The sequence below is a fragment of the Petaurus breviceps genome, unplaced genomic scaffold (assembly GCF_028583685.1).
Source record: "Petaurus breviceps papuanus isolate PSGF00001 unplaced genomic scaffold, PetGlider_PUasm1.0 171, whole genome shotgun sequence".
In the NCBI taxonomy this organism is placed as follows: Eukaryota; Metazoa; Chordata; class Mammalia; order Diprotodontia; family Petauridae; genus Petaurus; species Petaurus breviceps.
In genome coordinates, this window is record NW_027185754.1 from 27,402,004 (window position 1) to 27,414,620 (window position 12,617).

At 39.6% G+C, this 12,617-nt stretch overlaps 1 pseudogene; it reads right to left on the reverse strand.

Annotated features, from left to right (window-relative positions):
• Positions 1 to 1,025: 1,025 nt before the first annotated feature.
• On the reverse strand, positions 1,026 to 1,921 carry LOC138157316 (large ribosomal subunit protein eL6-like; annotated as a pseudogene).
• Between the last annotated feature and the right edge of the window lie 10,696 nt (positions 1,922 to 12,617).

Genomic DNA, 12,617 nt, shown 5'->3' on the forward strand with positions numbered 1-12,617 from the left:
CTCATACTGAGAAAAGTTTTATGAGTTACAGTTATTGGTTTTCCATGTAGGAATATAAATGGTTCAACTTTAATAGGTTTCTTATGATTTCTTTTTCCTTTTTACCTTTTCGTGCTTCTTTTGTTTCTTGTATTTGAAAGTCAAATTTTCTGTTCAGCTCAGGTTTTTTCATCAAGAATGCTTGAAAGTCCTCTATTTCATTGAATATTCATATTTTCCCCTGAAGCATTATACTTAGTTTTGCTGGGTAGGTGATTCTGGATTTTAATCCTAGCTCCCTTGCCCTCCAGAATATCATATTCCAAGCCCTTCTGTCCCTTAATGTAGAAGCTGCTAGGTCTTGTGTCATCCTGATTGTGTTTCCACAATACTAAAATTGTTTCTTCCTGACTGCTTGCATTATTTTTCTCCTTGACCTGGGAACTCTGGAATTTGGCTATAATATTACTAGGAGTTTTCTTTTGGGGATCTTTTTCAAGAGGTGATGGGTGAATTCTTCCAGTTTCTATTTTGCCCTCTTGTTTGAGAATATCAGGGCAATTTTGCTTAACAATTTCTTGAAATATGGTGTCTAGATTCTCTTTTTGATCATGGCTTTCAGGTAGAACAATAATTTTTAAATTATCACTCCTGGATCTATTTTCCAAGTCAGTGGTTTTTCCAATGAGATATTTCACATTGCCTTCTATTTTTTCATTTGTTTGGATCTGTTTTATAGTATCTTGATTTCTCATAAATTCATTAGCTTTCAGTTGCTCCAGTCTAATTTTGAAGGAGTTATTCTTTTCAGTGTCTTCTTGAAATTCCTTTTCTATCTGGCAAATTTAGCTTTTTAAAGCATTCTTCTGCCATTGGCTTTTTGAGCCTCTTTTGCCATTTGAGTTAGTATATTTTTTAAGGGATTATTTTCTTCAGTATTTTTTTGGGTCTCCTTTAGCAGGCTGTTGACTTGCTTTTCATGATTTTCTTGCATCATTCTCATTTCTCTTCCCAAGTTTTCCTCTACTTCTCTCTCTCTCTCTCTCTTTTTTTTTTAGCTATTGCAAATATTTTAATAAGTGTTCTCTGCAAGGCATTTAAAACAGCAGTTTGTGAGGATAAACTCCATTGGAGAGAGAGAAGACAGTACGCAGGTTGCCATGGAGCTGAGGAATTTTCTTGATTTGGGGCAGGATCTGAGAGTCTACTGTTTTCTGATCAGCCTTGTGCTGCTCTGTAATCTTATATTTCTCTTTTTCTGTGTCAAAAATCTCTCCTTCTTGTTGTCTAGGTTTACGGAGCCTCTTCTTCTTGAAGTAAGCATCAGTAAGATGATTTGGAATTTTCACACCTGAAAGGTTAACCCGGGTAGAAGTGGCAACAACAAATTTCTGATGGGTCTTTCTCAGAGGAGCACGGTTGATGGTCAGAGGTCCAATCACCAGTAGCAAGCCACTAGCCAGTTGCTTCAGGAAAACCACTCGCTTGCCCCTGTGGCGGCCAGTGAGCATGATCAAAACAGAACCTGGCTTGATGCTAGCTCAGAGTTTCCTCACATGCTGGCTAAAGGACTTTTTGCCATGACTTAGCAGCTTTCTAGGCACATCCTCAGTAGGGTAATACCTAGCCATTTTGCGAATCTTTACCACTCCAAGTTCCTCCATTCTTATCACCACCAACAGGCTTTGAGATAGTAGCAGGCACTTTTTCTTTCTTCTTCCTTTCAATCCGGGTTTTTGGGGCAGTGTATTTCTGCTTGTACATGGCTCTCCGGGAATACATTGCAGACCTGGAGTATCTACCAATCCCTCGGGCCAGGACTGGGTTCTGACTGCAATGCTTTTGAGGCTTTTTGACTTTTTCAGCTACATCTTCCTTTTTGTTCTCTTTTTTTTTTTCCCTTTTTGACCTTCTTTTCCTTGGGTGGCTTTTTGTCCGCCATCTCTAGAGATGGGAAAGAGCTCCTCTACTTCTCTTACTTGATTTTTAGAATCCTTCTTGAGCTCTCCCATGTGGCTTGTAAAGCAGTTCATATTTCTCTTGGAGGCTTTTGATGCAGGAGTTTTGACTTCATTGTCTTCTTCCCACACCATGCCTTGATCCTTTTTGTCCCCAGAAAAGGATTGTGTGATCTGCTTGTGCTTCTGTTACTTGTACATATTGGCAGCCAATTATTTGACTTTTGAACTCTTTGCCACAGTAGAACTCTGTTTCCAAAATGGGGAGAGCTATGTCCCAAATCACTGGGGTTTTCACAGCTGCTGGAGCTATTAGGTGTCGCTCTGTCTGCAGCCCCCACAAGCTCTGGCACACTGGCCACACACCCCAGGGCACCACCCAAGACCACTATCCAGATCCAAGCAGGTCAAAGCAAGAGCAATTAGTCTCTGAATGGTCACTTGGTCCCCTTATGATCTGCAGACCAGGAGCTGTGGAACCAGCCATGCAGCAGTAGCTGTAGCCACTGTACCTGTCTCTGCCACTTCTCACCCTGGGGGCAGGGACTAGACCTTGATCTTTTGACCCCCTCTTCCAACAGAATTCCCAATTGACCTTTTACTTTGTCTTTGGTGTTTATGGTTTGAGAAGTCTGGAAACCACCACAACTGCTGGTGATTCACTCTCCTGAAGTCTGCTCTGGCTGCTGCTGTTTGGGGCCACCCTGGGGCCTGAACTATGGCTCACAAGGGATTGTGCTTGGCTTATAGGCCAGTGCAATAGACCCTTCCTGGGGCTGATAGTTGGCATAGTGAATAGAGCAACGGCCCTGGAGCCAGGAGGACCTGAGTTCAAATCAGGCTTCAGACACTTAACACTTACTAGCTGTGTGACCTCGTGTAGCAGCAATCACCCCAGCGTCCCCAGGGTGTCTGCCATCACAGGTTCTTGGATCTGCTTTGATAAAGGAAAGCAACTCAAAATGGGTTAACAAGCTTACTTTAATCAGTCAGATATGTATCATTCACCTAGTTCAGGGGAAAAAGGTCAGCACCCCGAACTTCAGAATATACAGACAGAATTATCAAGAAAGAAACAGATCAAGTAGACAGATTCCCAAACTGTCCAACCATTACATCCATACCAAACAACATCTGGGTTTCAAAGCCAGTGGGGCTCTGGACAAATGTTTCATCTGATCAAATCACAGAACACTTCTCAAAGTGAGCCCCAAAACAAAGCTACACATCAGGGCTTATATAGCCTTCTCCTGGTTCAGAGAATGTAACAACCTTATTGACTCACTGGCCAATCAAGAAGTATCTACTGAAAAACAACCCTCCCACCCCAGGCTCCAGGTGCACTTTAGCCTAGGGGCAGGGAAGATCTTACAAATTTATATTCCCATTACACCTCAGGCAAGTCACTTAACCCCAGTTGCTCTCCAAAAAGCAAAACACACACACACACACACACACACACACACACACTCACACACTCTCTCTCTCTGTCTCTCTCTCTCTCTCTCTCTGTCTCTCTCTCTGTCTCTCTCTGTCTCTGTCTCTCTCTGTCTCTGTCTCTGTCTCTCTCTCTGTGTCTCTCTCTGTCTGTCTGTCTGTCTGTCTGTCTGTCTGTCTGTCTGTCTGTCTGTCTCTCTCCCCCCTTCTCCAGGCTGCCTTCACCAGAAGATTTATTTCTCTCTGTTACATTTTGGGTTCTGTAGCTCTAAAATTTGTTTAGAGTAATTTTTTTACATGTATTAGAGGTGGTAGGAGCCAGAGCTATGCAGAGGCCCTGTTTCTACTCCGTCATCTTGTCTCTGCCCCCTTCTTCACCTGCCTTTTGAAGTTACTGCAGAAGGACCCGTTTTCCTTCTTCAATAGTAATACTCTCTGCTTTTCTCATTCCAAGCTCAGGCACATTGATGGTGTTGAACCACAAATTTGAAGGATTCCTAGGCTAAGCATGTCTTCATTCTTTTTCAAATTGACTCTCCTGACTTTCTCTGCTATACCCACCCCTGCTCAGTTCCCTGAAAAGTGTTGTTCCTATGCCCAAAGGGCTATAAAAATGTGTATACCTTTTGACCTAGCAATACCACTTCTAGGGCTGTATCCCAAATAGATCATAAAAATGGGAAAAGGACATATATATATATATATATATATATATATATATATATATATATATATATATATATATATTTATAGCGGCTCTTTTTGTGTTGGCCAAGAACTAGAAATTGAGGGCATAACCATCAATTAGAGAATGGCTTAACAAGTTGTAGTATATGAATGTAATGGCATACTATTGTCTTGTAAGAAATGAACAGATAGGCTTTAGAAAAACCTATAAAGACTTAGATGAACTGATGCTGAGTGAAATGAGCAGAACCAGGAGAACACTGTACACAGTAACAGCCACTGTGTGTGATGACTGACTTTGATAGACTTAGCCCTTCTCAGCAATGCAAGGACCTAAAACATTTCCAAAGGACTCTTGATAGAAAATTCCACCCACATCCAGAGAAAGAAGTATGGAGTCTCAATGCAGAGTAAAGCAGACTGTTTTCTTTTTTTTTTTTTTTTTGCTTTTGTTCTTTCTTCCATTCCTTCTAATTCTTCTTTACATCATGACTAATGTGAAAATATGTTTAATATGAATGTATATGTATATTGTGTGCTGTCTTGGGGAGGGGGGAGGGGAGGAAAGGGGAGAAAATTTAAAACTTATGGAAGTGAATGTTGAAAAGTAAAAATAAATAAACTAACTTAAAGAAAGAAGAAAAAGGAAAAGAAAAAACCATTTTTCCTCACTGAGATTTTTCACCAGTTTGGACACTTTCTTTTTCACTGGTGTCCAAATTTGCTAAAGTCAGAGTGTTTTGATTCTAAAAGGTGATGAAGATTGTATTCTTTAGAAATGGCTATTATTTCTCTGCATAGAAGGCACAGTAAATAGATTTTGTCTATTTTGTCTCTCATGTAAGTAAACAAGTATCTATCTGTCCCCTCTGGATTAAACACTATATTCTGATTTGATCTTCTGTTTCTTTTTATCACCCATTTTACAAAGTTACCCCCAAAAATTTAATGTTAGAACCAAAAAAATCTGCCTAGCAACTGCTCATATACAAAGAAATACTGAACTGAGTGTTTGACCTTGGAGAGAGCTCCAAACAACTCTTGCAAGATTGGAGGGTGACTGTGTAGTGAGGGAGAGGAAGAAGCCCTTTCATTGTTGCCACTCATTGCATAGTGGGCATCAGCTGCATTGGCACATGGCTACCCTCACTTTGTCTTTGTTCAATGCAGTACCTGCCAAAAATACAGGGAAAAGATATGACTCTTGCTCCTCTCAGAGTAGACACAGACTGCGGGTCACATGAGATGCAGAAGAGAATGCACAATGTCAGCCTACCCACCAAGTTACATGATGGGCACAGTAGTGACTAGTGGAAAATGGGTTAAGTGGGGCACAGACAAAGCACTCAGTACATTTTTACTTTCTTTTACATCCACTACATTTTCCCAGGCCACCTGAAATCCTTTGGTGAGCCACATGTTCCACTAGGGCTCCTTGGTTAGGGTGTTTTTTCCCAACACCATGATCCCCAGGGTTCCTTTTGTGGTCTTTGTACTTGCTGTAGTTTTTTCCTGTCAGGGCATGAGGTGGTCTTCTATCTCTCCTCAGGATTCCTTAATCAGGATTCTGGGTGGTCTCTATTCCACACAACACACTTGATTATGACACTGGGTAGTCTTTGACTTCTTTGGAGCTTCTTTGATTTGGGAGTTAGTTGATTTTCTGTCACCTCTATGGCTTCCTAGATCCAGGAATTGAGTTATCTTCTGTCTTGCCTGGGCCTTCCTTGATTCGCATGCTATATATTCTTTTCTCTTCTGAGGTTCTTCTCAGAGCTCTGGGTTGTCTTCTGTTCCTTTGGCACTTTCCCAGTAAGGGTGCTCTGCCATTTCCCCCTAGGACTTCTCAAGTTAAAGTTTTTCTCCTTCTCTTCTTTCTGGAGCTTCCCCAGTCATATTGCTGGGTGGTCTCCTTTGCCTTTGGAGCTTCCTTGATTAGGGTGCCAGGTGGTCTCCGTACTCCTCAGGGTTCTTTCTCCAGTCAATGTACTACCTAAAATTTCCTTTCAGTCTAATTACCTGTTTTCATGTTAGCTTCTTTGTCAGGAGTCCTCTTTAATGTCTGCAGTTTCTGGCTCTGTTTTGTGTAGTTCTGAGGTAGATGAATGATTGAAATTTCTCTTGTTTTGGTCATTCAATTTGGTGTTCCTTTTTTAGATCATTACTGGCATGTAAATGGAAGAATTGGGTTCCTTGTGTTACCTACTTCTTTCTATCTTAATTGAAAGAGCAAATGTGGAATATGTTCAACTTTCTGCGCCATATTTTAGGAAGGTTGTTGACAAGCCAGAGAGTGTCCAGAGAAGAGCAACCAATTTGATAAAAGAACTAGAGACTGTGACTTAAAAGATTAGTTGAAGAAATTAGGATTGTTTAGCCTAAAGTAGAGTAGTCTTGTGGGCTGACTGAAGGAGGGAGTAGGGCATTGGAGCTTGTGATAGTAATGGCATTTAAAGACAGAATTATCAAGACATTAACAGATCAAGTAGACAGCTTTCCAAACTGTCCAACCATTACATCCATACCCAGTCAACATCTGGGTTTCCACATCTGGGTTTTTCAAAGCCGGGGGTCTCTCAACAGCGGCTTCCCAGAATTCAGATCAAATCACAGAACACTTCTCAAAGTGAGTCCCAAAACAAAGCTACACATCAGGGCTTATATAGCCTTCTCCTGGCTCAGAGAATGTAACAACCTTATTGACTCACTGGCCAATCAAGAAGTATCTCCTGAAAAACAAGCCTCCCTCCTCAGGCTTCAGGTGCATTTTAGCCTAGGGGCAGGGAAGATCTTCCAAATTTGCATTCCCATTACAGAGCTGTCTTCAGGTATTTGAAGTGCCATGATATGCAATAAGGAATAGGCCTTTTCTTGGCCTCATTGGGCAGAACAAGGAGCACTAGGTAGAAATTAGAGTAGCAGATTTCAGTCCCAATTAAGTAAAATCTTCTTTATAATCAGAGTTATTTAAAAGTGCATTGGAATGGCTTTTAGGAGGTAATGAGTTATCATCATCACTGGAAGACTTTAAGCTGAAGCTTGGTCATTACTTGTTAAGAATATTAAGGAAGGCTACATGTGAAAATACATTTCATGAGACCACAAAGAGTTAAGAATTATCCCTTAAAAGCTTACCCACATTGATGAATTAATAGATACTTGAAGTATTAAAGCACATATGGGCATTTGCTCTCACAAAAGGCTTTATGATTTCAAAGCTCTTGTCTCATGTGATCTTAATATTAATGACAATAATAGCTAAGTCCTTTTGTTGTAGCTCCACTGCTCTTTATCACATGTACCACTTACACAGTAAATGTTTAATAAATGCTTGTTGACTAACTGAATAGAATGGGACAAATTGGGAATAGAGGCAGAAATGGAAAAGGATGGCATTATTGGGTGAGGAAACAACATAATTAAAGAAGGCTTAGAGGTACAATAGTTCTAAATATTTTTCCAGTTTTGCTTGAATATAGAGCTCATGGGAAAATAATGTAAGACTGGGTACATTTCAGGCCAGATATTAAGGGCCTTGAATGCCAGTTTCAGGAGTTCAGACTATTTGGTTAAATAAATGGGGAGCCACTGAAAGTTTCCGAGTAGGAAAGTGATGTCCTGTGACCAGAAAAGGATGTGATGCAGTAAGATCAATTCAGCTTGTGAAAAGAGGTGACTTTGTGGAGGTGTTTCCATGGCATCAGTTTATAGAATGAGTTATTTTGAACAAGGTATATGAATACATAGTGATATAAAGCCAAAAAGGAACCTTGTATTTGGCATAGTATCAAGGCTTGTTTGCTTAATTTACCACACTTGAAAATGAAGTGTCGGGAAAATTTGGGATTAAATTTATCAAAATGGAAAGAACACTAAAGTACTGTGTTTTGAATTCCCTGACTACCTGTTTGACACCTTGATTTAGTCCATATTCTAACAATTTATATTGCTTCCTTCCAACTCTAGTGGCCTAGGGCCCTTTCCAGTTTTATCATTCTTTGTTTAAAGGTTCCTTCTGTCTCCAAAGTTCTAGGATTCTCTGGAATGACTCAATGAAGAGTTCACTTGACCATTCTTCAAAACAACTGAGCAAGAGATTATTGCCCTGGGGAGGGGAAATTCCAAGAAAGGGAAAGAAAAAATGTTTAGGTATCTTGACAGAGTAGAAATGAATTCTTGGGCATAGCTCCATTTTGAGTATTACAAGTGTCTACCACAGAAGTGTAATTGGATTCTCTTGGTTCCAAAAATAGAGAAATAAAGGCTTAGGTTCAAAGGGCAATGTTGGCTGAATCCTTTAATAGTAAAGCCTGAAGCTGATCAACACGCACAGATGTTACTATGGAGATTTGTGTATGTGAGCCAGTGTATGTATGTTGAAGCTTACAAGTGTGAAAAAGTTGCTATAATAGACTGAAACTATATAAAAGTGGAAGACAGTAGAACATTTTTATCCCCACAAGGTAGAGTGATGCATTAGAACTTGCAAGGGGCAGAGTCAAGAATTATGCAAGAGAAATTCCCAAAAGTTCCTTACCGTGCTTTGTACTTTTTTTCCTCTTGCTACCCTTTTCTTTCTTTTTTCCTTTTGGAGAATGTATAGAACATCATAGAATCATGGAATTTTCAGGCTAGAACTGTGGTTGTAAAAAAATTCAGGAGAGGTGGGAAACAGCTGAGTATGTTTTAATCTCTTCACAAAGGTGATAATAATAAAGCCATTTCAAAGCATAGGTGGGTTGGATGTCAACTGGCAGAAAAAGGAGAGCAGCTCCCTTTCAGATAGAATATTCTGTGTCCTAAGTTTGCAAGGCAGTACAGTATAGTGGATTTGTAGTGAGAGACCTGAGTTTTTGTCCTGGATCCAACATTTGCTATCTGTGAAACTAAATTTAAGTCGCTTACCTTTCTAATACTCGAGTTTCCTTTTAGCAATGTCAGGAGAATAATTTGTTTTTGACCTTCAAAGCCCTATGGAAAAGGAAGGAGTTATTATTATAAGGTCCCTCCCAGTTCTAAGATTCTGTGTTCTAAAAATCCATGTTCTGAGGTTTCTTCCAGCTGTAGCATTCTCTATTCTGAGCTTCCTTCCATTTCTGGTATTCTGTGTGCTAACAATCTATGTTTCTAGGTCCCTTCTAGTTCTACAATCCTATGCTCCCTATGGTTTACAAGGGAACACACTGTATTTCTGCCTCTTCTCATTCTAATGAGGTCTTTTAAAAATATATCAAAAGAAATTCTAATCGCATAATCTTCACATTTCAAAGGAGTGTGTATTTATTATGAAAACTACTGATTCATTAGGAAGGTCTCCTGATTCAAAAAGCAACAGCTGCTTTTAGTTAGAATAAACCCCGTCATGTCTCATACCCCCTCTTGCTTTGAGGGGAAGCTTAATGTTTAGCTAATTCTGAGTTTCATTTTCTCCCTTCCCTCTCCCTCTCTTCCTTTTCCTCTCTTTCTCTCCCTCTTTTCCTCTCCCCTTCCTTTCCCTCTCTCCCTCTCCCTCTTCCCCATTCTTCTTCCCCCTCCGCTTACACTCCCTCTTTCCCTTTTCCACCTTCCCCCTTTCCTCTCTCCCCTTTCGTCTTTTTTGTTCCCCTCCTCTTACTATCCCCTTCTCCTCCATTCCTCTCAGCTTTTCTCTTCACCCTTTCTCTTCCCTCCCCCTCCTCTCTTCCCTCTTTCCCTTCTCTTCCTCTTCCCCCTCCCTCTGCTCTTTCCCTCTCTTCCCTCCTTCTCTCTTCACCTCTCTGTCCATCTCTTTTTCCTTTCTCCTTTTTTCATTCCTTCCTCTCCTTTTCTTCCTCTCTTTCCCCTCTCACTTTCTTCTGTTTTCTCCATCCCTCCTTCCTTCCCTCTTCTTCCTTTCCTTCTCCAAATAGCAAAGTTTGATTGCTTCTCAACAAAACAAAATAAAACAAAACAACTCCTTTAATGGATTTTTTTTAGAATCACAAAAGCTAATAAAACTCCTCTGATGATCTTTTATTATTGGCATTCAGCAGGGACAGAGAAGTGAATACTATAGCAATCAAGAAAAAGAAGTTGAGGCCCATTGTATATGAAGTACAATAATTGAAAGTCAGCAAGCATTTTTGAGTCTATTGTAGGTCCTTAAATGAAACTACAGCATACGTTTCCATAAGCAGAAGGAGCTTTTTTTGGCGGGGGAAAAACACATAGTTGTATTTTTATACCAAATCTGTTTGAATGGTTGCACAGAGGAGATGGATGAGTGTAGAAATGTGCATTCAAATAGATTTCTACGATTGGTTTGTAATGACCTGATTCTGTTTCATCTTTATGTGATTTACTATTTCATTTCCCTCATGTACATTTGTGGACCCATCAAAGAGGAGTACAGTGGGAAAAAGGCACCAGATTTGGAGTCAAAGGATCTTGTTTCTAATCCTGCCTTTTCTAACTTAGCACCTGTGTGAACATTGGCAATTTTGTAATTATTGAGTCTTTTGGCAAGGTTTTTTTGTATTCCTAGTGCTTAGCACAGGAATGTTCAGGGATCCATTTATGTATTGTGCAAAATGCACTCTGCTAGTCTTCCTTCAGGCTACTAGGGTGAGTGAGCCTAGATCTCCTGATTCAAAGTCCAGTGTTATTTTCATTAAAACTATACTGAGAAGGCAACATACTACAGTGGAAAAAAACAGCATGGGACTAGGAATCAGCAACCCTCAGTTAAGGACTTCAGATCTGCTGTTTACTAGCCTTAAGGCCTTGGACAAGTCACTTTCTCTTAGTCCTTAATTTCCTCACCTGTAAAATGAGGAGGTTGGATAAAGTTCCTTTTAACTCTGACAGCATGAGTTTAGTGATTCAGCAGCTGATATAGTGAACTGTAACTAAAACTCGAAGAGCATATATGCTGATGTTATGTAATATTATTATTTTGTGACAAATTCATATTTTATTTTCCAGTTTATATTTTATAGTTATCTTATAGCTTTCATTCTATGCTTTTTCCTATGGATTGCAGAGTTCTTTCTTCACAATTGCAGTATTAACTTCTTTCTCCATCATGAAGGAAAGTAGCATATTACTCTTCTCTTTTTAGAAAGAAGGAAGCAGAGTCTTAGAGAACAGAATGACTTTGTCCAAGTCCAGCAGGCCAAGAAGCATTATTCTTTGGTCACCCAGCAGAACTTGTATTTGAGTAACCATGAGTGACAGGGAACTACTTTTTAGACAAGTAAAAATTAAGTTAAAAATAACTAAAATGTTAGCTTAAATGTGTTTGCCCTAATTACAGAAGTTTGCTCTATATGACTTTATGAGAACATACTAATTTTGTAGGCTTAAAGTCTTGCCCAGTTAAGTCATTACCTGTAGTCTTCTGGGTGTCCTCAGTTAAGAAAGTATATTGAAGTATTTGAAGTTTTAACTTCATTGAGCAGTGGCTGAAAAAACCTGGCAAAGTTATGTTTGCTGTACTTTTCTCTTTGCTTTCTTTTGTCTTTGAAATGAAAAGAAATTTCTGTCTTTTGGCTAGTGATGTTTCAGTGAAAATTAATTCTTTTAATAATCTCTGTGAACCATAGGACAATCAAGTGTGATGGGCAATTTTCAACAATTCAGTTCAACAAACATGTGTTAATAAGCAATATACTCTCTGAAAGTCACTGCGTCCTGCACTAGGGAAGTAAATTTAATTAAACTTTTATTAAACACCTACTATATATACATGACACCATACTCAGTTCTAGGGCTATAAAGATGCATCAGGACAGTCTTTGCTTTTAGATGTTAAGTTTATTAGAGGAGAGAAATGTACTGAAATAATGTAATACAAGTAGTAATGCAAATTATAGGCATGAATGCTATGGTGAAAAGTATGCTAGCATCTCGGATATAGGAAGCTTGGACTAGTCCATCAGTTAATAAGCATTATGCTAAGCACAATACAGTACAAATACAAGCAAAAAATAAAAATATGAGCAAAAAGACAGTCCTCGCTCCCAAATAGCTTACATTCTAATGGAGAAAAAACACAGAAAAGAGGAGCTGAAAAGCTGATGTGGGGAAGTGCCTTGGGAAGGATATGGTGGCTAAATTTTGATAATGAAGAATGGCTAGTGGTCTGGGTCTCTTCCCAAAATGGAGGTTCTGGGAAGAACTCCTCAGTGGGAGAAGGGGACTGTGGGGCAGAGGCAGATGAGGCATTGTGGAATCTTGGATCCAACTGCTTATGGATAAAATACAAATTCTTCAGCTTGCGATTTAAGATCCTCCATAATCAGATTCCATTCTACCTAACTAGCCTTATTTCCTATTGCTCCCCTTCACGTCTACCACATTCTATCCAAACTGCACCACCAACTTTTCACTGAATTAAATGTTCCATCTGTTGATCTCCATAAATTCTCACAGACTTTAACCCATTCATGGAATGTCTTTTCCTCCACATCTCCACTTCTTACATCCTTACCCTCCTTCTAAGCTTAATTACTTTGGGGGTGGAGGAAGAGGGAAGTCTTCATGAAGAAAGAGTCAATGTGCATAATCTCTTGAAGCCAGAAGAACAACAGGATTGGG